Genomic DNA, 26,729 nt, shown 5'->3' with positions numbered 1-26,729 from the left:
TCTCTATTAGTTAATTATCTTATGTATTTATACACCTTGTAGAGTTTTTCCTCCCTTCCCTTCTACCCTTTGCCTATAAGAGTGTGTCCTCCCCTTGGGTATTCCCCCTACCCTAGGGCACTGAATCTCTACAGGATTGGGTGCATACTTTTCTAAGAGACCAGACAAGGCAGTCCTCTGCTACATATGTGCCAGGGGCTTCAAACTACCACATGTGTGCTCTTTGGATGCTGGATCAGTCTCTGGGAACACCCAAGGGTCCAGATTAGTTGAAACTGTTGGTCTACTTAGGGCTTGTGATCCTTTTCAGCTCTTCAATTCTTCCCCTAACTCCTCCATAGGGGTTCTTTACTTCAGTACAATGGTTGGCTGTAAATTTCTGTATTTGTCTCAGTCAGTTGCTGGTAGAACCTCTCAGAGCACAGCCATGCTAGGCTCCTTTCTGCAAGCAAATCATAGCATAGACTCCAAAGAATCAAATAACCCTATTAAAAAATGGGTGACAGAGCTAAACAAAGAATCCTCAAATGAAGAATATCAAATGGCCGAGAAGCACCTAAAGAAATGTTCAAAATCCTTAGTCATCAGGGAAACACAAATCAAAACAAGCATGAGATTTCACCTCACACCAGTCAGAATGGCTAAAATCAAAAACTCAGGTGACAACAGGTGCTGGCAAGGATGTGGAGAAAGAGGAAAAACTCCTTCATTGTTGGTGGGATTGTAGACTGGCACAACCACTCTGGAAATAAGTCTGGAATTGACTCAGAAAATTGGACATAGTACTACCTGAGGACCCAGCTATACCGCTTCTGGGCATATACCCAAAAGATGTTCCAAAATATAACAAAGACACATGATCCACATGTTCATAGCAGACTTATTTATAATATCCAGAAGCTGGAAACAAACCATATGTCCCCCAAAAGAGGAATGGATACATAGTATGTGGTACCTTTACACAATGGAGTACTACTCAGCTATTGAAAACAATGACTTCATGAAATTCTTAGGCAAATGAGTTGAACTAGAAAATATAATTCTGAGTGAGGTAATCCAATCACAAAAATACACCCGTGGTATACACTCACTGATAAGTGGATATTAGCCCTAAAGCTCTGAATACCCAAGATATAATCCACAGACTACATGAAGCTCAAGAAGTTGTAAGACTGAAGAATGGATGCTTAAATCCTTCTTAGGAGGGAGAACAAAATATTCACAGGAAGAATTAGAGACAAAGTGTGGAGCAGAGATTGAGGGAAAGGTCAACCATAAATGGCCCCAACTGGGGATCCATCCCATATATAGTCACCAAACCCAGACTATACTGCTGATGCCAAGAAGTGCATGCTGACAGGAGCCTGATATAGATGTCTCCTGAGAGGCTCTGCCAGAGACTGAAAAATACAGAGTCAGATGCTTTCAACCAACAATTGGATTGAAAATGGGGCCTCCAATGGAGGAGATAGAAAAGGGACTGAAAGAGCTGAAGGGGATCTCAACCTCATAGGAAGAATAACAATATCAACCAATCAGACCCACCAGTGCTCCCAGAGACTAAACCACCAACCAAAGAATACACATGGAGGGACTCATGGCTCCAGCCACATATGTAGGAGAGGATGGCCTTATCAAGCATCAATGAGAGGAGAGGCTCTTGGCTCTGTGAAGGCTCAGTGCCTTCCTATTTAGGAAAATGCCAGGGTAAGGAGATGGGAGGGAGTAGGTGGATAGGTGGGAGAACACTCTCACTGAGGCAGGGGGAGAGGGAGGGGATAAGGAGATTCCAGATGGGAAATATGTAAAGGGGCTAAGATTTGAAATGTAAGTAAAGAAAATATCCAATAAAAAAGAAGTTATACAACTAAAAAATAACAATAATATTCTTAGGGATTGTTGTCCTCCTATGGGATGGATCCCAAGTTGAGCTGGACACTGGTTGACCATTCTTCCAGTCTCCGTTTCATTTTCTTCCCTGCATTCCTTTTAAACAGGAGGGATTTGGGTTCAAAAATTTTATAGTTCAGATAGTGCCATCGTTCTCTACATGGGGGGTCCTGTCTGACTACTGGAGGTTTTATATCCCTTCAGGTTCTATTTCCCCACTCTTGGGCATTTTGGCTAAGGTCATGCACATTGAGTCCCTGAGAGCCTCCCAAGTTTCTAGGACTTTCTAAATGTTCCCCCACCCCTCATCCCCAGAAGCTGCATACTTCCATTAATTGTCCTGACCATATGGGACTCTCTCCCCCTTATCTGATCCTTACCCTGCCTCCCCTGCTTCTTCCCTCTCCTACCCAGGTCCCTCTCTCCCTCTGTCTCCCATAATTATTTGTTCCTCTTTCTACTTGAGATTGAAGCATCAATTTGCTTCTTCCTTCTTGTTAACCATCATATGGTCTGTACTTGTCCATGAATATACACCATGCATGTCCTTTTGGGAAGTGGAGACCTGTCTGACTCTTGTTGTTGTTCTCAGTCCCTAATATACTTTTTCAGAATACATGATCATGGAATTCCAAATATCTTTAATGTATGCATATGTTTCCATTAAGACTAATTATCTAAACATTTATCATCTGCCACTAGCTCCACCAATCCATTAAAAGTTCAAAACTATAGTTCTTAGGTCTAAGTTAATAGGATATGTCAAGAGGGAATCATTTGCCTAGTGTCTTACTGGTATTTAAGTCTTGGATAAGTAAACCCAGTCAATATTTTATCTTCTGTTTTTACACCAGCAATAAACTGTGCATTCCCTTTAATGACCTTTAGTTATCAGACAATGGTTTTATAGCCTAAATGAATGTTGCCCTTAATAATAAATCTGTCTCACACCTGCTTTCTATTTTAGAGCAAATAGTTCCTGGCACATGAAGACTTACCAGGCCTTAATTGAAGCCCTTTCAATAAACTATTAAATAATTAATAGTATAAACTTAGAAACTCTAAATAACAATTATTCGGAATTAAGAAATCATCTGTTTGTCTTCATAGAATCAGTACAAGACAGTTCTTCTTTGTTGATATACAAAAATCTGCTCACTATCCTGGGCTAATGTTCAGGGGTTGTTATATTAAGTTAATAATGACAGGAAAGGCATATCAACTACAAGAATAAATCTTAGGATGAGATTTATGAAAGCCATGCAATTCAGAATTGTCCACCACAAACCATGCAATAGTAGATGTCGTTTCTAGAACATCACTTATATCCCCATAGCCTTTTCTAGATGGCACCGGACAGTTCAGAACGTTTGTTTTGTTGCTGTCAGTTTTGAAGTACCAACGACAGAAATATCTGGTGGAACCCAAATTTTTACCATGACATCATTGAAGACTAAAGCATTATTATCACAACAGCATTGCTTTTTAATTCCTGCTGTTAATTAGTCATTTCTCATCTTTATCTCCATGCTTAATCTGACATCAAAAATGACAGTGTTTACCTTGTTCTTGAATTCCCAGAGCAAAATTAATTCCTTACTAGTACATATTCTATTTAATTATGATGATTGGGCCTTTTACCTACCACCTGATTAAATGTGGTTACATTTGTGATGTTCCGATTTCTTGGTTAGAAATGCTATTGGCTTCACTTAAACATTCTACAGGTCCGAGGGCTGGGTAGTTTTAAATAGTAGGGAAACTGAATATTTTGAAAAAGGGGCTTGAATGTTGAAAATTAAACACTTGTGATATACAGGTCACATATCATCCTTTATAAATTACTATGTGAGCTGGAATAAGAATTATTCTAATTTCAAACTACAGTGATGTCAGAAGAACTTAGAGAAACTTGTTGTTGATGGATAAAAATCTGTAAAGCACTTGTCAGTGGATCAAACTGGAGCTAGGCATTGTCATTACAAGCATGATGCTCAAGGAACATTGAGTACCCAGTACATAGCTGCAGCTAAGAAAGGAGAAAACTAAAATATGTGGTAGTGACAGGCATCAAAAGAAAAAATTAATTTTGTATTTGAATACAGTAGACTAACATTTTTAAAGGAGTTCACATATTATTATACGAAGAGGGATACCATTTTGTTAGTCAATGGAACTATAAATTGTTAATGATTTCACTCATGTTCTTAACACTATTACAATGAAGATATTCCAATTTAGGAAAGTTTAAAAATGACTCATCTTTTCTTATTTTTATTTTTTATAATTATTCTTGCCCATTTGAACTTTGTTTTGCCCATGTGGGCTTTAAAAATATATATAGTCTTTTTTGACAATTTTCTTCCTGAATAAAACATTGTTTTATTTTTCTGACTCTATTATCTTTCTCTATCTCCTCCAGAACTTCCTGAACACCTCCCTACTCCTCCACCTCTCTCTCTTCCCCCACCTCTTTCTACAAACCTACTCTCTTAACTACACCTCTAGAAAAATAACTGAGTGTTTTCTCTCCATCAGTCACCACCTGCCAACTACTTCTCAATTAGATGTAGGGGCTCCTGTGTCCATTTCACAATCATGCAGGGATGGTGACTGGCTGGTCTTTGGATAGGCAACCACAGTTGCTGTTAGTGCATGATAGCACTAATCATGTTCACAAGATGCCTCTTCTGCCTAGCCCTCTTCAAGTTCTGCCTCTTAAATCTTTCTTTTCCTCTATCAAGATATTCCCTGTGCCTTAGGCTATTTACAAGCTTCATGAGTGTGTACATCTGTGTGTATATATGATACAAATGCCCCATTTATAGATGAACACACCAGATATTATTTGTCTACACTTTGGCCAGTTGCAAGTCACTTCATTAACTGCCGTCTACTGCTCAAAGATGCTTCTCTGATGATGGTGTGAGATGAACTAAACTATTGGTAGAGGAATACATAGTTAGAAGTCATTTGGACAATATGTCCATTTACCAAATTAATGCCAGTAGTTTCACTCCCAGAGTCTATGAGCTCCATAGCTGTAGATTCTTGCTTAGATTTGCAGTGTCTGGTATGACTTTCTTCCCGTTGGGCCAGACTTAAATACTATTATAAGGCTGTTTTTTACTCCTATAATATTTGCACTACTCTTGAACATATAGGCACATCTCGCCAGAATCATGTTATGAATCTACACCCCCCAGAGAGAGGTCCAAACATGTGCCAAGCAGGTACAATTTGCTATTCATTCTCAAATCTCTTATTGACCTCAGTTACTGCTTATAATTCTATGTTGTACCTTGAGTGTTAAGAGATGAGTGATTTTACATGGTAGAAAAACTGAGTATTTTGAGAAAAGGGCTTGAAAGGCTCTGGCAGATTCAACACTTGTTAGTTCAGATCCCAGCCCCGTCCTTCCAAATTGAAATGAGTGTACCTCCTAAGACGGAATGAAAGTGAAATAATCATGTTTAGCAAAAACCTGAATCTAAGCTCTTTCTCATGGTTTAATGTCAAAGCAAGCACTACTTTGTGTCTTTGGAATTTCTGAATGATCGGACCCACAGCAAGGTGAATGAGCATTTAAACACTTTCAAAGGCAGCTGCATCAATCAGACACTGCTGCCTAGCTTCAGAGGATCTTTTCTTATGCCTTGTTGGATTTCTAAATACGACTTACATTACAGAGCCCCAGTGATTTAAACCTGTGTCTCTGTGACATGCAAGTGAGGGAAGCCATTTATTTTTTTTTCTTTAAACAGACTTGCTCAGGGGTGGGAAAATTCTCAGAATTTTAATTTTCTTTTTTTCATTTACATAGAGCACTAATCTGCCTGCAGCTTTGGCATCTTCCAAGGAGCTGCAGAAATAGAAGGATGATAAAAGAAGCTTTGTATTTGAAAGAAAATATGGAAATGTCTTCTGTGGTTAATGCATTTTAATTTTCCTAGTGAACTCCACATTGTTTATGATCTTGTGATAATGGTCAATTTGAAATACCTCTTGAAATGAAATATAAAATATTTTACCTTTCCTAGGAAGCAATAGGTAATGTGTAGAAAAGATTGACAATTTTAGCAAAATAAAATGCTCTCATCAACCTAATACAAATTATAACAATGTGATAAAACTTTAAAACATGAATGGTTCATTCAGGACTGGATCGAGGAATAAGCTTCCTGGCCAGGTGACAGAGTTATTAGAGAAAAAGCATGCACTTATGTAATTGAAGTTTTACAGGACATGGAAGTTTTGATAAATGAAGACAGTAGAAGTAGATGAAGATATGTGCTTTTATGAACAGTAGTGTTAAAATATTGTTGTAGGACAAGAAGGTGTAATATGGTGGTAATAAACTCAGATATGTAGAATTTATGAAGGTCCATTTGATCAGATTCTTTATGCATATCTATGTGATATTGCTCACCTCTGTTCAAAAAGAGAAACTTGAATTTGAGAATCTACTTCTATGTTTTAAAGTAGACAATTGAAAAAAATAAGAGTGAATTTTCTATGTCAGTTTTCTTTCCATATGCAAAGTTGCCAAATTTTGGGATAATGTTTCCTAAACTTCATCATTCTCTGTAATTTCTTCAGAAAGTTTCACTAGCCACAGGGGCTTTCTATCTAAACCAAAGAACTGGAGAAGATAGGAGTAACTAAGTAACTGATCTTCATGACACCTGTGGTATATATGAAATGTCTATTTCCTAATACAAATGCTTTTCTCTTGCAGGTCTTATTCCATTTTAGAAGTCTTTGACATGAACCTAAAAATGAGTGATAAAAATATGGGATTTCTTGCCATACAAAGCCAATATCGTTGTAGGGACATGCCTACTAAGACCGAGTACTTATAAATATTCATTATACCTCATAGAGTCTTCTCTTCCTTTATTACTCATTTAGTAAATATGTATTGAGCATCACTTGTGTTTTCTGGGTTGGAGATGGGGCAGGAAAGCAGCAGTCCTGTTTTTGGGAAGTTCAATATTAACACCCTTAAGTTTCATATGTGATAAAATATATAATTTTAACACATTTGTACCTTTAAACTGATTTTCAAGGCTCAAAGGAATATTATACTTTTTATGTAACATAGCTATGCAGATGCAGAGATAAAAAGCGGAATTTTTATTGCCTGTTTAGATCTTTTCTCTTAGTTAAAGTTGATCTTCTATTTCAGGATCAATTTTTCAACCTTCTGTGTCAAACTTTCTCTCAAATTAGAATCCACATTCTTTGAAATTAAAAATGTCAATGTACCTCAAACTTTGACATTTCATGAATATTCTAACTTCAAAAACTGTAAATACTTTCCAAGTTAATTCTAGAGGAATTAAATGATGAGACATAAGAAAGATAAAGGAGTATTAGAAATGTTTTAGTCGTATAAAGGGTAAAGTCTAATTTGTAACAAACTAGGTTAATTATCAAAATCTTGGCTCCTTAGAAATCTGCTACTTCTGCTCTCAAATTTTAAATTCTTCTTGCATTCAACAAATTATTTTTAAAATACAGAATGTAATTCCATTAGCCATTATATTTACATGATAAAATGTTCGGCAAACAACAAAAAAATTCCTGGTAAGAGTATTATGAATGGAGACACAGTAATTATAAATACCTAATAGATGAAGGACTGTGAACCTAGCATTTAAAAATGTACTTTGTTAAAATTCTATTTCTTTAATATACTCAACTGAGTTAAAAATATTTATAGTTTTTATTTTATATGTATATGTACATGCTTGCATTGATGTCTATGTAGTACATATGTGTCTAGTATCCACAGAAGCCAGAAGATGGCTTAGGATGTTCTAGAAATGAGTTACAGATGGTTGTTAAGTGGTTGTGTAGGTTGAAGGAATTAATCCTGGTTCCTCTGCAAGAATGGCAAATGTTCTTAACCATTAAGCAATTTTCCCATTCTTGTAAAAAAAAATTATACCTATACATCTGTTCTGAGCAATGTGCTATGTTGTTTTCACTATTACTATTTATCTCAAAATCATTATGAATTTGATGCTGCCTTTAGTGTGTAGACACAATTGAAAGAAAGATATCCCTAGGGCTGGTGAGGTAGATCAGTAGTTAGAGGTACCTGGCACTAGGTCCAAAAACCTTAGTGAGAATAATTTTGTAAAGGAAGAAATCATTAGAAACACAGAAAAAATGAACACCTTTTAGTATATTTTATGCATATTTCAGAGAATTATACAATTTGTTCTGCTTTATATTATGGAAAACGAGAGATCGGACAAGCTCAAAAGACTTATATAGAGATGTTATTAAAGAAGTTGAGTTTTCAAAATGATTGTGCCAAAGTCATTAAATTATGACAAAGGAGTTTGACACATTCATATTAACAGGATGTGTTTGTAAAATATGAGATAGAAATCTCTTAAATGACAACAAAAACGTTTTAACTTAAAAGAAAACACATAATTTAAAAACACAAAAAAAGTTAAATTGGGTGGGAACATTGAGCCTTTCAAGATGAGACAGAGAGTCGCATGCTAGTTATGTATCATGTGTTGCTCTTGGCATGAGAGGGAAATCAAATAAATGAAAGAAGTTAATGAAAAAAGAAAATGGGAAATTTGTATGGAATATCATCTATATTATCAATTACATTGAATACAAGTTTGATGAATATTTAAATGAAAAGAAGATCACCAAACAGAAAAAGAATACTGATAGTAAGCTGCATAGCTGAAATGCTTTAAAGAAAAGATATTGGCAGATGTTAGGATATTTGGCTCTTAGAAGCGAATCAATTTGAGATGAAGCCAAGTTTAAAAGAAGAGATGAGTGTATGAAATGGGATGAATACAGAGGGACATTCTTTTGATCTGTATAACCAGAACTTCTTTTCATTAGTCCATCTAACTGTATGTTATTAACATAACAGAATTAATTGCCTTGAGGATGATGAGTTATTTCAATAGAAAGAGGGAGAAGTGCCCAACTATGGTTGTACAAGACATAACAAGATGAACACTCAGAATCTGAACACTAAAATCAGGAACCAGAAGAGAAAAAATAGATTTTATAGCTGTCACATTCTACTGAGATCTGTGACTCCACATACCTTTCTTTATCAGGGATTTTATGGAATTAACTCTGCCAAAAATATTGAAGGACCTGGCTTATTATTCTTCAACCCTTTGTAATTAATCAAAGTACTGAAAAAATATAGTGTTAATATTTATTGTGAATTTATTTTCCAAACAGGTAAAGAATTTTCCAAAGGGTAAAGAATCAAGATACAGAAAAAACACACACCAGTCTTCTCTGAAAGCTAACCCTGTTTCTTATAATAAAATATAAGAAAATGTCTACACAAATACAACTTTGTGAAATGGTAGTCAAGATTTTCTAACCTTGGTTAAAATATAAATGCTAGAATGTCTTTAGGCTTAGAAACTCTCATGTATAATTAAAGAAAATCACAAGAAATCTAAGGACTTTAAATAAACTACTTATTAATAGTATGAACAAAATAATCTAATAAAATTATTTTTCTTAACAACAAGCAGACAATATTGTAAAGAAAAAATATTTTTCAAAGCTGCTACTGTAATAAACATAACCAAAAGGGTAAAGAATCAAGATACAGAAAAAGCACACATCAGTCTTCTCTGAAAGCTGACCATGTGCCACGGCTCTCTGAACCCAGATCCCACCAGAAGAGAGCTGTACTACCAAGAGTGCTGACACACCAAAAAGCATAGGTAAGAACACCACTTCTACCCAGAGGGACCACCTGGGTCCCTCAGGACACAGGAACGCAGGAGCAGCCTAGGACAGGATACTTCCAATTTCATTCTATGCCCAGAGATGTCTCTGTGTCACAGCTCTCTGTACCCAGATCCTGCCAGGAGAGAGCTGGTCTCCCAGGAGTGCTGACACACAGTCTTACAGGAGGGTCAAACCACTGTCAGAGACAACAAGACCAGCTAAGACCAAAGATAAGCAGATGGTGAGAAGCAAATGCAAGAATGTAAGCAACAGAAATGAAGGCCGCTTGGCATTTTCAGAACACAGTTATCCTATGACAGCAAGTCCAGGATACTCCAACACAACAGAAAACCAAGATTTTGATTTAAATTCACAACTCATGATGATGTTAGAGGACTTTGAGAAAGACATAAATAACTCCCTTAAAGAAATACAGGACAACATAGGTAAACAGATAGAAGCCATTAAAGAAGAAACACAAAAATCTCTTAAAGAATTACAGGAAAAACAAAACAGGTGAAGGAATTGAACTAAACCATCCAGAATCTAAAAGTTAAAATAGAAGCAATTAAGAAATCACAAAAGGAGAAAACCCTGGAGATAAAAACCTAGGAAAAAGCTCAGGAGTCATAGACACAAGAGTCACAACAGAATGCAAAACATTGAAGAGAGAATCACAGAGGCAGAGGATACCATAGAAAACACTGATACAAAAGCCAAAGAAAAGTCAAAATGCAAAAAGATCCAAACACAAAACATCCAGGAATTCCAAGGCAGAATGAGAAGATCAAAGCTAAGGAAAATAGGTATAGAATAGAGTGAAGACTCCCAACTTAAAGGACCAGTAAATATCTTCAGCAAAATCATAGAAGAAAACTTCTCTAACCTTAAAAGAGATGCCCATAAGCATACAAGAAACCTACAGAACTCCAAATAGATTGGACCAGAAAAGAAATTCCTCCCATCAGATAATAGTCAAAACACCAAATGCATTGGAAAGAAAGAAAGAAAAAAAGAAGAGAGAGAGGGAGGAGGGAGAGAGGAGAGGGAGAGAGAGAGAGAGAGAGAGAGAGAGAGAGAGAGAGAGAGAGAGAGAGAATATTAAAAGCAGTAAGGGAAAAGTCAAGTAGCATACAAAGGCAGACCTATCAGAATTATACCAGACTTCTCACCAGAGAATCTAAAAGCCAGAAGATACTGGGCAGATGTTATACAGACCCTAAGAGTACACAAATGCCAGCCCAGGCTACTATACACAGCAAGATTCTCAATTAATATAGATGGAGAAAGCAAGATATTCCATGACAAAGCCAAATTTACATAATATCTTCATATAAATTCAACCCTACAAAGGACAATAGGTGGAAATCTCCAACACAGGAGGGAAACTACATCCTAGAAAAAGCAAGAAAGTAATCTTCTTTCAATTAACCCAAAAGAAGATAACCACAAAAATATAATACCACCTCTAGCAACAAAAATAACAGGGAACAACAACACTATTACCTAATATTTCTTAACATTAATGGACTCAGTTCCCCAATAAAAAGACATAGACTAACAGAATGAATAAGGAAAGAGGAGCCAGAATTTTGCTGCCTACAGAAAACATACCTCAGTGACAAAGACAGACACTACCTCAGAATAAAAGGCTGGAAAACATTTTTCCAAGCAATGGGTCCCAAGAAACAGGCTGTAGTACCCATTTTAATATTGAATTAAATCAACTATCAACCAAAAGTTATCAAAATTGATAAGGCAGGAAACTTCATACTTGTTGAAGGAAAAAAATCTACCAAAGTGAACTCTCAATTCTGAATAGCTATGCTTGAAATGCAAGGGCATCCATATTCATAAAGGAGACTTTACTAAATCTCAAACACACACTACACTGCACACAATAATATTGGGAGACTATACCACCCTGCTCTCATAGAGACACAGGTCATGGAAAGAGAAACTAAACAGAGAAACAATGAAACTAATAGAAGCTATGAATCAAATGGATTTACCAGATATCTATAAGACATTTCATCCTAATACAAAAAATAAATAAATAAATAAATAAACCTTTTTCTCAGCCCATCACAGTTTCTTCTCCAAAGTTGACCAATCAGTCCCAAACAGGCCTCAATAGATGCAAGATGATAGAAATAATCCCATGTATACTATCAGATCATCATGGACTAAAGCTGGTCTTCATAACAACAAAACGGACAGAAAGCTCATATACACATGGAATCTGAACAACACTCTATTCAATGAAAAAACATTCAGGGAAGAAATTAAAGGCTCTTTAAAATTTAATGAAAATGAAGGCACAACATACCCAAACTTTTGTGACCCAATGAAAGCAGTGCTAAAAGGAAAATTCATACGTTTGAGTGAGTCCCAAAAGAAACTGAAGAGAGCATAGACTAGCAGCTTGACAGCACACCTTAAGCTCTAGAATAAAGCAAATGGACCTAAGAGGAGTGGACAATCAAACTCAGCTGAAACCATCCAAGCAGAAACAAAAAGAACTATATGAAGAATCAACAAAATCAAGAGCTGGTTCTTTGAGAAAATTAAAAATATAGATAAATCCATAGATAAACCAACCATAGGATGTAGAGAGAATCCAAATTTTAAAAAAAATCAGAAATGAAAAGGGACATCTAACAACAGAATCTGGGGAAACTCAAAAAAAATCATCATACAAAATCCTATGCACAACAAACCTGGAAAATCTGGATGAAATGCTCAATTTCCTAGACAGATAACAGGTACCAAAGTTAAATCAGGATCAGATAAAACATCTAAATATTTCTATAACCCCTAAAGAAAGTGAAACAGTCATTAAAAATCTCCCAACTACAAAAAGCCCAGGAATAGATGGCTTTATTGCAAAATTCTATCATATTTTCCTAGAAGACCTAATACCAATACTCTCTAAACTATTCCACAAAATAGGAACAGAAGGGACATTACTCAATTTGTCTATGAAGCTACAATTATACCTAAACCATACAAAGACCCAACAAAGAAAGAGAACTTCAGACCAATTTTCCTTTTTTTTTTTTTTTTTTCTTTCTTCTTTTTTTTTTTTTTTTTTTTGGAGCTGGGGACTGAACTCAGGGCCTTGCGCATGCTAGGCAAGTGCTCTACCACTGAGCTAAATCCCCAACCCCCCAATTTTCCTTTTTAATATTGATGGCAAAATACTAAAAAAGATTTTCACAAACTGAATCCAAGAACACATCAAAATGATCATTCATCATGATCAAGAAAATCTCAACCAAAATTGCAGGGAGGTTGAACATATGGAAATCTATCAACATAATCCACTATATAAACAAATTCAAAGACAAAACCACATGATCATCTCATTAGATGCTGAGAAAACATTTGACAAATCCAACAGCCCCTCATGATAAAAGTCTGGAAAGATTAGGAATTCAAGGCCCATACATAACATAGAAAAAGCAATCTACAGCAAAGCAGTAGCCAACATCAAGCTAAATGGAGAGAAAGTTGAAGCAATTCCAATAAAATCAGGGACTAGACAAGACTGCCCACTCTCTCTTTACCTATTCAATTTAGTACTTCAAGTCCTAATCAGAGCAATTAGACAACAAAAAGGGTTCAATGAGATACAAATCTAACAGAAGAAATCAAATTAACACTATTTGCAGATGATATGATAGTATTCTTAAGTGACCTCCGAAGTTCTACCAGAGAACTCCTACAGCTGATAAACAACTTCAGTGAAGTTGCTTGATACAGTTAACTCAAACAAATCAGTAGCCTTCCTGTCATCAAAAGATAAACAGGCTGACAAAGAAATTAGGGAAATGACACCCTTCAAAGTAGTCAAAAGATATAAAATACATTGGTGTGATTCTAACCAAGCAAGTGGGAGATCTGTATGACAGGAACTTCGAGTCTCTGAAGAAAGAAATTGAAGAAGATCTCAGAAGATGGAAAGATCTCCCATGCTCATAAATTGGCAGGATTAATATAGTAAAAGTGGACATCTTGCCAAAATCAATCTACAGATTCAGTGCAATCCCTATCAAAATTCCAAGTCAATTGTTCACAGAGTTAGAAAGAACATTTTGCAAATTCATTTGGAAGAACAAAAAACCCAGGATAGGGAAAACTATACTCAACAAGAAAAGAACTTCCAGCTCTATTACAGAGCACTAGTGATAAAAGCGGTATGTGGTTGGTACAGAGACAGGCAGGTAAATCAATGAAATAACTGAAGACCCAGAAATGAACCCACACACCTGTGATCACTTGATCTTCGCCAAAGGAGCTAAAACCATCCAATGGAACAAAGACAGCATTTTCAACAAGTGTTGCAGGTTCAACTGGAGGTCAGCATGTAGAAGAATGCAAATCAATCCATTCTTATTGCCTTGTACAAAGCTCAAGTCCAAGTGGATCTTGGACCTCCACATGAAACTAGATACACTCAAGCTAATAGAAGAGAAAGTGGGTAAGAGCCTCGAACACATGGGCATTGGGGAAAATTTCCTCAACAGAAAACCAATGGGGGGTTGGGGATTTAGCCCAGGGGTAGGGCGCTTGCCTAGGAAGGGGAAGGCCCTGGGTTCGGGCCCCAACTCCGGAAAAAAAAAACCAAAAAAAAAAAAAAAAAAAAAAAGAAAACCAATGGTTTATACACTAAGATCAAGAATTGAAAAATGGGACATCATAAAATTGCAAAGCTTTTGTAAGGCAAAGAACACTGTCATTAAGACAAAATTGCGAGGCCATCTGGAACCCTGGTGCACGGAGGCTCCCGGAAGAGGTGGTGCAGATCTTCCTGGTCGCTGCCACCGCGGAGAGCCCATGGGCAGAACCCCGCGAGCGAACTTGAGCCTCGGGACCAAAGGTAAGACTAACTTATCTGCTGCAAGTGACTTGCCGGGTGGAATCGGGACAACAGAGGCAGAATCCCTCTAGGACCAGGCACGCCCTGTGTTTACGGAAGTCCCACACCCGCAGATCCCGCCCGCAGCAGCTCTGCTCCCCAGAACCTGTGGGAGAGATACCCACCGCCTGGTCAGGTGGGCACTCCTGAGGCTGCAGAGCAGAAGAGACCACCAACACTGCCCACCCCTGCCCACATCCCAGGCCCAAGAGGAAACTGTATAAGGCCTCTGGGCTCCCGTGGGAGAGGGCCCAGGAGCAGCAGGAGCCCTGCCTGAGACACCGTCGGAACCTGAAGGAAACAGACCGGATAAACAGTTCTCTGCACCCAAATCCCGTGGGAAGGAGAGCTAAACCTTCAGAGAGGCAGACACGCCTGTGAAACCAGAAGAGACTGCTCTCTACACACATTGCTGATTCCAGAGGAAAACACCGGAGGCCATCTGGAACCCTGGTGCACGGAGGCTCCCGGAAGAGGCAGCGCAGATCTTCCTGGTCGCTGCCACCGCGGAGAGCCCGTGGGCAGAACCCCACGAGCGAACTTGAGCCTCGGGACCAAAGAGGAAAACACCGGAGGCCATCTGGAACCCTGGTGCACGGAGGCTCCCGGAAGGGGCGGCGCAGATCTTCCCGGTTGCTGCCAACGTAGAGAACCCGTGGGCAGCACCCCGCGAGCGAACTTGAGCCTCGAGACCACAGGTAAGACCAACATTTCTGCTGCAAGTGACCTGCCTGGTGAACTCAAGACACAGGCCCACAGGAACAGCTGAAGACCTGTAGAGGGGAAAAACTACACGCACGAAAGCAGAACACTCTGTCCCCAATACTGGCAGAAAGAAAACAGTAAAACAGGTCTACAGCACTCCTGACACACAGGCTTATAGGACAGTCTAGCCACTGTCAGAAATAGCAGAACAAAGTAACACTAGAGATAATCTGATGGCGAGAGGCAAGCGCAGGAACCCAAGCAACAGAAACCAAGACTACATGACATCATCGGAACCCAATTCTCCCACCAAAACAAACATGGAATATCCAAACACACCAGAAAAGCAAGATCTAGTTTCAAAATCATATTTGATCATGATGCTGGAGGACTTCAAGAAAGACGTGAAGAACTCCCTTAGAGAAACACAGGAAAACATTAATAAACAAGTAGAAGCCTACAGAGAGGAATCGCAAAAAATCCCTGAAAGAATTCCATGAAAACACAATCAAACAGTTGAAGGAATTAAAAATGGAAATAGAAGCAATCAAGAAAGAACACATGGAAATAACCCTGGATATAGAAACCAAAAGAAGAGACAAGGAGCTGTAGATACAAGCTTCACCAACAGAATACAAGAGATGGAAGAGAGAATCTCAGGAGCAGAAGATTCCATAGAAATCATTGACTCAACTGTCAAAGATAATGTAAAAAGCGGAAAAAGCTACTGGTCCAAAACATACAGGAAATCCAGGACTCAATGAGAAGATCAAACCTAAGGATAATAGGTATAGAAGAGAGTGAAGACTCCCAGCTCAAAGGACCAGTAAATATCTTCAACAAAATCATAGAAGAAAACTTCCCTAACCTAAAAAAAGAGATACCCATAGGCATACAAGAAGCCTACAGAACTCCAAATAGATTGGACCAGAAAAGAAACACCTCCCCGTCACATAATAGTCAAAATACTAAACGCTCAAAATAAAGAAAGAATATTAAAAGCAGTAAGGGAAAAAGGTCAAGTAACATATAAAGGCAGACCTATCAGAATCACACCAGACTTCTCGCCAGAAACTATGAAGGCCAGAAGATCCTGGACTGATGTCATAGACCCTAAGAGAACACAAATGCCAGCCCAGGCTACTGTATCCTGCAAAACTCTCAATTAACATAGATGGAGAAACCAAGATATTCCATGACAAAACCAAATTTACACAATATCTTTCTACAAATCCAGCACTACAAAGGATAATAAATGGTAAAGCCCAACATAAGGAGGCAAGCTATACCCAAGAAGAGGCAAGAAACTAATCGCCTTGGCAACAAAACAAAGAGAAGAAAAGCACACAAACACAACCTCACATCCAAATATGAATGTAACGGGAAGCAATAATCACTATTCCTTAATATCTCTCAACATCAATGGCCTCAACTCCCCAATAAAAAGACATAGATTAACAAACTGGATACGCAACGAGGACCCTGCATTCTGCTGCCTACAGGAAACACACCTCAGAGACAAAGACAGACACTACCTCAGAGTGAAAGGCTGGGAAACAACTTTCCAAGCAAATGGTCAGAAGAAGCAAGCTGGAGAAGCCATTCTAATATCAAATAAAATCAATTTCAACTAAAAGTCATCAAAAAGATAAGGAAGGACACTTTATATTCATCAAAGGAAAAATCCACCAAGATGAACTCTCAATCCTAAATATCTATGCCCCAAATACAAGGGCACCTACATAATGTAAAAGAAACCTTACTAAAGCTCAAAACACACATTGCACCTCACACAATAATAGTAGGAGATTTCAACACCCCACCTCATCAATGGACAGATCATGGAAACAGAAATTAAACAGAGACGTAGACAGACTAAGAGAAGTCATGAGCCAAATGGACTTAACGGATATTTATAGAACGTTCTACCCTAAAGCAAAAGGATATACCTTCTTCTCAGCTCCTCATGGTACTTTCTCCAAAATTGACCATATAATTGGTCAAAAACAGGCCTCAACAGATACAGAAAGATAGAAATAATCCCATGCGTGCTATCGGACCACCACGCCCAAAGCTGGTCTTCAATAACAATAAGGGAAGAATGCCCACATATACGTGGAAACTGAACAATGCTCTACTCAATGATAACCTGGTCAAGGAAGAAATAAAGAAAGAAATTAAAAACTTTTTAGAATTTAATGAAAATGAAGGTACAACATACCCAAACTTATGGGACACAATGAAAGCTGTACTAAGAGGAAAACTCATAGCGCTTGAGTGCCTGCAGAAAGAAACAGGAAAGAGCATATGTCAGCAGCTTGACAGCACACCTAAAAGCTCTAGAACAAAAAGAAGCAAATACACCCAGGAGGAGTAGAAGGCAGGAAATAATCAAACTCAGAGCTGAAATCAACCAAGTAGAAACAAAAAGGACCATAGAAAGAATCAACAGAACCAAAAGTTGGTTCTTTGAGAAAATCAACAAGATAGATAAACCCCTAGCCAGACTAACGAGAGGACACAGAGAGTGTGTCCAAATTAACAAAATCAGAAATGAAAAGGGAGACATAACTACAAATTCAGAGGAAATTCAAAAAATCATTAGATCTTACTATAAAAGCCTATATTCAACAAAACTTGAAAATCTACAGGAAATGGACAATTTCCTAGACAGATACCAGGTACCGAAGTTAAATCACGAACAGATAAACCAGTTAAACAACCCCATAACTCCTAAGGAAATAGAAGCAGTCATTAAAGGTCTCCCAACCAAAAAGAGCCCAGGTCCAGATGGGTTTAGTGCAGAATTCTATCAGACCTTCATAGAAGACCTCATACCAATATTATCCAAACTATTCCACAAAATTGAAACAGATGGAGCACTACCGAATTCCTTCTATGAAGCCACAATTACTCTTATACCTAAACCACACAAAGACCCAACAAAGAAAGAGAACTTCAGACCAATTTCCCTTATGAACATTGACGCAAAATTACTCAACAAAATTCTGGCAAACCGAATCCAAGAGCACATCAAAACAATCATCCACCATGATCAAGTAGGCTTCATCCCAGGCATGCAGGGATGGTTTAATATACGGAAAACCATCAACGTGATCCATTATATAAACAAACTGAAAGAACAAAACCACATGATCATTTCATTAGATGCTGAGAAAGCATTTGACAAAATTCAACACCCCTTCATGATAAAAGTCCTGGAAAGAATAGGAATACAAGGCCCATACCTAAACATAATAAAAGCCATATACAGCAAACCAGTTGCTAACATTAAACTAAATGGAGAGAAACTTGAAGCAATCCCACTAAAATCAGGGACTAGACAAGGCTGCCCACTCTCTCCCTACTTATTCAATATAGTTCTTGAAGTTCTAGCCAGAGCAATCAGACAACAAAAGGAGATCAAGGGGATACAGATCGGAAAAGAAGAAGTCAAAATATCACTATTTGCAGATGATATGATAGTATATTTAAGTGATGCCAAAAGTTCCACCAGAGAACTACTAAAGCTGATAAACAACTTCAGCAAAGTGGCTGGGTATAAAATTAACTCAAATAAATCAGTAGCCTTCCTCTACACAAAAGAGAAACAAGCCGAGAAAGAAATTAGGGAAACGACACCCTTCATAATAGACCCAAATAATATAAAATACCTCGGTGTGACTTTAACAAAGCAAGTAAAAGATCTGTACAATAAGAACTTCAAGACACTGAAGAAAGAAATTGAAGAAGACCTCAGAAGGTGGAAAGATCTCCCATGCTCATGGATTGGCAGGATTAATATAGTAAAATGGCCATTTTACCAAAAAAAGCGATCTACAGATTCAATGCAATCCCCATCAAAATACCAATCCAATTCTTCAAAGAGTTAGACAGAACAATTTGCAAATTCATCTGGAATAACAAAAACCCAGGATAGCTAAAACTATCCTCAACAATAAAAAAGGACTTCAGGGGGAATCACTATCCCTGAACTCAAGCAGTATTACAGAGCAATAGTGATAAAAAACTGCATGGTATTGGTACAGAGACAGACAGATAGACCAATGGAACAGAATTGAAGACCCAGAAATGAATCCACACACCTATGGTCACTTGATTTTTGACAAAGGAGCCAAATCCATCCAATGGAAAAAAGATAGCATTTTCAGCAAATGGTGCTGGTTCAACTGGAGGTCAACATGTAGAAGAATGCAGATCGATCCATGCTTATCACCCTGTACAAAGCTTAAGTCCAAGTGGATCAAGGACCTCCACATCAACCAGACACACTCAAACTAATAGAAGAAAAAACTAGGGAAGCATCTGGAACACATGGGCACTGGAAAAATTTCCTGAACAAAACACCAATGGCTTATGCTCTAAGATCAAGAATCGACAAATGGGATCTCATAAAACTGCAAAGCTTCTGTAAGGCAAAGGACACTGTGGTTAGGACAAAAGCGGCAACCAACAGATTGGGAAAAGATCTTTACCAATCCTACAACAGATAGAGGGCTTATATCCAAAATATACAAAAGAACTGAAGAAGTTAGACAGCAAGGAGACAAATAACCTATTAAAAAATGGGGTTCAGAGCTAAACAGAGAATTCACAGCTGAGGAATGCCGAATGGCTGAGAAACACCTAAAGAAATGTTCAACATCGTTAGTCATAAGGGAAATGCAAATCAAAACAACCCTGAGATTTCACCTCACACCAGTGAGAATGGCTAAGATCAAAAACTCAGGTGACAGCAAATGCTGGCGAGGATGTGGAGAAAAGGGAACACTCCTCCATTGTTGGTGGGGTTGCAGACTGCTACAACCATTCTGGAAATCAGTCTGGAGGTTCCTCAGAAAATTGGACATTGAACTGCCTGAGGATCCAGCTATACCTCTCTGGGCATATACCCAAAAGATGCCCCAACATATAAAAAAAAAGACATGTGCTCCACTATGTTCATCGCAGCCTTATTTATAATAGCCAGAAGCTGGAAAGAACCCAGATGCCCTTCAACAGAGGAATGGATACAGAAAATGTGGTACATCTACACAATGGAATATTACTCAGCTATCAAAAACAATGACTTTATGAAATTAATAGGCAAATGGTTGGAACTGGAAAATATCATCCTGAGTGAGGTAACCCAATCACAGAAAAACGCACATGGTATGCACTCATTGATAAGTGGCTATTAGCCCAAATGCTTGAATTACCCTAGATGCCTAGAACAAATGAAACTCAAGACGGATGATCAAAATAGGAGTGCAGATCGCTCATGAGAGACACAGCCAGAATACAGCAAATACAGAGGCGTATGCCAGGGAAACCACTGAACTGAGAATCAGGACCCTGTTGAAGGAATCAGAGAAAGAACTGGAAGAGCTTGAAGGGAGTCGTGACCCCATATGTACAGCAATGCCAACCAACCAGAGCTTCCAGGGACTAAGCCACTACCCAAAGACTATACATGGACTGACCCTGGACTCTGACCTCGTAGGGTTGCAATGAATATCCTAGTAAAACACCAGTGGAAGGGAAGCCCTGGGTCCTGCTAAGACTGAACCCCTAGTGAACTAGACTGTTGGGGAGAGGGCAGCAAGGGGGGAGGGTTGGGAGGAACACCCATAAGGAAGGGGAGGGGAGGGGGATGTTTGCCAAGAAACCGAAAGGAATAACATTCTAAATGTATATAAGAAATACTCAAGTTAATAATAAAAAAAAAAAAAAAGACAAAAATGCAACCAACAGATTGGGAAAAAGATCTTTTACCAATTCTAATCCAATAAAGGGTTAATATCAATATATACAAAAAGAACTCAAGAACTTAGATTTCAGACAACCAAATAACCATATTAAAATGGGGGTACAGAGCTGAACAAACCATTCTCAGTTGGAATATCAAATGGCTGAGAATCACCAAAAGAAATGTTCAATATCCTTAGTCATCAGGAAATGCAAATCAAAACAACCCTGAGATTTCACCGCACACCAGTGAGAAGGGCTAAGATCAAAAACTCAGGTGACAGCAGATGCTAGTGAGGATATGGAAAAAGATTGCACTCCACTGTTGGTGGGACTGCAGACTGGTACAACTACTCTGGAAATCAGTCTGGAGGTTCCTCAGAAAATTGGACATTCTACTACCTGAGGACCCAGCTATACCTCTCCTGGGCATATACCCAAAATATGCCCCAACATATAACAAAGACACATGTTCCACTATGTTCACAGCAGCCTTATTTATAATAGCCAGAAGCTGGAAAGAACCAAGATGCCCGTCAACAGAGGAATGGATACAGAAAATGTATACATCTAACACAATGGAATACTACTCAGCTATCAAAAATAATGATGTCATGAAATTCATAGGCAAATGGAATGAACTAGAAAATATCATCCTGAGTGAGGTAATCCAGTCACAGAAAAATACACTTGGTATGCACTCAATGATAAGTGGATATTCGCCCAAAAGACCGAATTACCCAAGATGCAATCCACAGACCACAGAAAGCTCAAAAAGAAGGATGACCAAAATCTGGGATGCTTCAGATCTTCTTAGAAGGGTGAACAAAAATATGCACAGAAGGAAATATGGAGAAAAGGATGAAGCAGAGACTGAAAAAGCCATCTTGAGACTGCCCCCACCCTGGGACTCGATCCCTCATACACCAGACCCACAATATTGCGTATGCCAAAAGTGCTAACAGGAGCCTGATAATTGCTGTCTCCTGAGAGGCTTTACAGAGGTGGATGTTGGCAGCCAACCATTGGACTGAAAACGAGGTCCCAAATGGAGGAGTTAGAGAAAGGACTGAAGGAGGTGAAGTGGTTTACAACCCCATAAGAAGAACAACAATATTAACCAACCAGACCTCCGATAGCTTCCAGACACTAAACCACCATCCCAAGAGTACACAGGGATAGACCTATGACTCCAGCCATGTATGTGTGTAGCAGAGGATGGCCTTATCAGGCATCAATGGGAGGAGGGTCTCTTGGCCCTGTCAAGGCTCCATGCTCCAGTGGAGTGGGATGTCATGGCAGGGAGATGGAGGTTGTGGATTAGTGGGTGAGGAAGCACCCTCATAGAAGCAGTGGGAGGCGGGATGAATAACTGGTTTCTGGATGGGAAACCGGGAAAGGGGATAATATATAAAATGTAAATTAAAAATATCCAATAAAGAAAAATGTAAAATAGAAAGAGCAAACATTCCTTTGTTTCAAAAAATTAATAATAATAAAAAGAAAATGCAAAAAATAAGCAGACATTACAAAAACAGGATCACATGAAAAAACACAAAATGTCAAACTATTGAATATCTAGGAGATAATAAAGGAAATCTATCTATAACCTAAGGTTTGGCAAAAACACTTTAAACTCGATAGTAAACACAAGAAAAACTCCAGTTTCTAGGCAAGAAAAACACTATATGTATGCAAAAGATATTCTAAATGTGTTGTTTTCTTAATATAAAATGGTTAATAAAGTTATTTCTAACATTGTTCAGAAAGTTACTATGTAATTTGGAATAAACTTAAGTGTAGGAGTGCATTTTGAATTACTTTGTCACCTCAAAGAAATGATGAGACAGATTTCTCGTTAGTTTTAAACATTATATAATATATACATGTGTTGAAAATCGTAAGATATCCAGTAAATGTGTGAAATGTGTTTTAGTAGAGCATTAAAAATTAATTTAAATAATAACTTTAAGATGAAAACTTACACAATTTTAAAAGAAAACAGAATATAAAGAGAATCATGAAACAAAATTTGATTTGTGTGATTTGTCTACATGATTGATATTCAATTGTTCTTGAGCATTTGCTTTTAAAACATTTTTATTCTTTTATATTTTATGCATTTGCACATGGGAAATTGTATGAATGCCACATTCAATCATGCAATACATGAGTGTGGAAGTCAAAGGTGACCTCATGAGTATTGGCTTCTCATTCCGCCATGGTGGTTCTAGGTATCAAATACAAGTTTCAGATTTTGAGTTAAGGATGCTTATTCACTGTGACACATTTTACTGGTCCTGTTTTGAAATATTTTTATTTTAAATCTAAGTACCACTAGGAGTGCAAAAGTACGCCATTCCAAATAAAAAAGGGGCCATAATATTAAAGCATGTTAGTTTGTCTGTACTTTATAATTTTATAATTATATTTTTGTTTAATCATTGAAGTGTTCTTGCTTTGACAGTGTCCTACTATCCAGGTATTTTTAACATTTAAATGAAAACATGATCCATCTTGTTTCATATGGATCTGTAAAAGCCATTACTAAAATCAAATCACAAAATATTTGTAGAGATCAAAAAAGAACCAGTAACAATCAGATACTGTTCATGGGAGATTTCAATTATCCAAACATTGGCCATATCAGCTCTGCAGGAAGGGTAAGCCTGCATTCCTTCAGAGAAAAATCATTTGCCTAGACTTCAGCATGATAACTATACCAGGGAAAAGAAAAAGCACATTTTTACATATTCTAAGAACCGCAGCCAGAAATTATTGATAGATAGGCATGAAACTCTGTTCTTTGTGTACATGATCAAAACCATGATACAATTTACCAAAAGTTCCCAGTTGCAAACCTGCTGTTATAAACGCTGTTTCACTTTTTCCATTTGCCACACTAAATGAACGGCTGCTTCATGGAAGCCCACAGTCAACGACGTTCCTGAAATCTATCTCCTCTGAGCTGCCTAGTTTTGTTTGGGGGGCCTTGTGCTGAACTGAGTGCAATAGGATAGACGAAGAAGAGAAGAGAAGGAATGAGAAGAGTGAGAGGACCTTGTAGACCAATCGAGAGGGTTACAGATAGATGCTGGCAGGTAGGAAGACAGCAGAGTATAAAACAGAAGCCAGTCTGACCAACAATACCCTGAAACACAGGTTTCTTTTGTAGGCTTTGAGGAGTTTTCACAAACTAAAACCTGAGAATGCTGGCTTATATTTCAGTGTCCCATTAAAATATGAAACATACACCTGCTCACTTTCTTTTATGAAGGACTCATGTTAGCATGTCTTGTCTCTGTAAAAATACATGTATGTAAGTATTCAAGTTGGACAATGATACCAAGAAGGGGAAAACGAACTTAGAGATAAATTGTAACCAGAGACAGATAAAGCCAAATTGGCCAGAGTTAAGTAGCTAAGCAAAGGTACAAATAAACACCACTTATTGCACTTTGAGAGATACACAGATTTCTTGCAATGGCAAAAGCTATACAAATTGAAGTTACACATGCCATCATTCACTCAATTATTTATAAGGAAAAAAAAAAAAATAGAAAATCTCAAATTTGATTTCATTTCTTATTGATAAATCATTGAGAGTCAAGAATAATAATTCATTGTGGGTGGGAATAAAAATTGCTGTAATTCCTAAAGCCCAAAACTAGTTTGTTTTAAAGTTTCTTTCTGCAGAACTATTCTAAGCACGTCTGTTGCCAGAGAACAATGTACAAGTTATTTTTCATGTAACATATGCAGCATCGATGATAAGGCCAGGATATAGTCATATCACTGTCTTTCAACAGGGAGAACATATAAGTGAAAAAGTGTTGGTTAATAAGTCAGGACACTCATACTAGAATCCTTAAAAACCCTATGAAGAAACATCTTGTAAAGCAATGCACCTAATTGTATGGTACCTTCCATATAAAATTAGAAAAAGTATAAAAATTTGTTAACTCGGGTAAGCAAAATATGATTAAAGGATACATAAATAAATATGAGAAATTTACAATGACTTAGACTGAACAGAGGGGAGGGAAAGATGAATATATGTTATTATGTATTTATTATTTAATGATAAAATTTATTTATAAATCATTTTATACATATATTATTATATAGTAGTAATCTTTTACCTTCTCAAAAATCAGTGAATAAAGATTCTACAACTATTATTGGAATAATATTGGAAAATGGCATTACCTCACATCTAGATAAAACAAATTAACTCCTTAACCAAATACATTACATCTAGTCAGAGCACAGTGTCCAAGGAAAAATGAGAATGGGGTTCTATCAGTTGAAAATTCATTAGTCCAAATGGGTGAGTTTATGTTGCAATTATACAATATGTTTCGAGCTCTTCCTCATAGTATAAGTGCTTTCCTATCCAACCCTCGATTTTCCTGTTTGCTTTTCACTGTGTTCCAGTGTATGGGCGTAAAAGGTTCTGCTCTTATTCAAAAGTCTCATTCCTACAGAAAACTATGGTATAGTGAATCAGAAGAATTTCAGTCTTTATAAAATGTGATGTATAAATTAAAGAAATATCATATATATGTATACATACAATTATAATATATAATTACATAATATATATATATAAATATATATGATATGACTTGAAATGGCTACAGTTGCCAGGAAAAGGTGGACTTTGATGTCAAGATAAGATGCTTCGTTTTGAGAATGCTCTGTCTGGGTGTTTGTCCATTAGTCCATCCTGTCCCCCTTTGTAGATAACCTCAGTGTACTGAAGCATTTTCAGTAACATACAGCAACGCTATATACAAAGGGTGTCTGTTCAGATGCAGATTAGGAGAAACTGGTTAATCCCAACTAAAGGAGGAGAAGAAATGCACATTAAATCATTTTCAAATATGCCACCATTATTCTGGGACTAAAACACCAGGTTAAATACTATATCCAAATGTGAGGCAGGAAGTATCAAAAAACTTCCAAGTAGTAATCTCTCTTCCACTGATAATCATTCTTAGAAGACTCTAAATAATTGGGCATCATTCCCTTTAACATCTTCAGTTCTAAAAACCTTTCTCCGCAATTATATTGCCATGAAACTGTTAAACACGGTGATATATGTGGTTTTATTATGATTAAATAGTATACACCATTTATGGATTTATAACAAAATCTTATTGAAGAAAAAAACATGAAAAATGCATCCTAACCAATGAACATTTTCATTTAACTTTCACCTATGACCAGGATTGAAAATGGCCCAGAGACTTGAGATCTTATTTTAATGTTTCTTCTTAGAATTGTTTTAATGCCATGTGATTGAAACTGGGAATGTGAACAAAATTGCATGTGATTGAACTGGGAAAGCAGCTGGAGAAATAGTGTGAATTCAGGCTTAAAGTCGGATTCAGGAGAACATCTTGAATACTGAGAAAGCAGCTGGGATGAAATCAGGGTTAGGAGTGTCCAGAGTGGAGAGGCTGCCTTGGGAAAACCACTAGATAAAGTTCAGGGAGGATTTGGATGTACAGCTCAAAGGCCCAGTGGAATATATATAATTAAAAACAAATAAACAATTGAATTTAACAAGGAAAATACCAAGTCTGCAAGTGGGGAGTTAGGGGAAAATGTAATCAAGTGACCAGCTCTAAGTTTGAAATCTGAACCTGATCAACTAAGGATCAGAGGAAAGGGAAATTGGATGTTTTAACCCTTAGAGCAATGCAGCAACTTC

The sequence above is a fragment of the Rattus rattus genome, chromosome 11, assembly GCF_011064425.1.
Source record: "Rattus rattus isolate New Zealand chromosome 11, Rrattus_CSIRO_v1, whole genome shotgun sequence".
Taxonomy (NCBI): Eukaryota; Metazoa; Chordata; class Mammalia; order Rodentia; family Muridae; genus Rattus; species Rattus rattus.
This window is presented reverse-complemented; position numbering follows the sequence as displayed.